The sequence below is a fragment of the Leptonychotes weddellii genome, chromosome 1 (assembly GCF_054177405.1).
Source record: "Leptonychotes weddellii isolate Sample4059 chromosome 1, ASM5417740v2, whole genome shotgun sequence".
Classification (NCBI taxonomy): domain Eukaryota; kingdom Metazoa; phylum Chordata; class Mammalia; order Carnivora; family Phocidae; genus Leptonychotes; species Leptonychotes weddellii.
This window is the reverse complement of record NC_138369.1, coordinates 88,851,314-88,851,831: the sequence shown is the minus strand read 5'-3', so window position 1 is coordinate 88,851,831 and position 518 is coordinate 88,851,314.

The following is a 518-nucleotide window of genomic DNA, read 5'->3' as shown; positions in this document are numbered from 1 at the left end:
CTCCTGTCTCACATTTAGGTCTTTCAACCATTTGGAGTCTATTTTTGTGTGTGGTATAAAGAAATGGTCCAGTTTCATTCTTCTGCATGTGGCTGTCCAATTTTCCCAACACCATTTGTTGAAGAGACTGTCTTTTTCCATTGGACATTCTTTCCTGCTTTGTCTTTTTAATATCCACACACTGATGCCACAGTCAAATTCCGTAAGTGTGATATATCTTACTAATGCTCCTCCCTTTCCTGGGCTTGCAGGAGAAATAAGCTTCCTTGCCCCTTTAAACTTGTCATAACCATGTGGCTTGATTCAGCAAATGAAATGTGAGTGGAAGTGATAGGTCACTTCTAGATGGAACCATTTAAAAGCAGGTGATGATTCTCCATGATTACAATGGCAAACCTTGAAGGCTCATGTTGAAATGGAGATATAAGATAATAGAGACTCCATCAGCCTAGGCCCCTGAGTGATTCTGAGCACACCTCAATCCCAGCAACGGGCAAAAATTTTCCAAAAACCTAAAC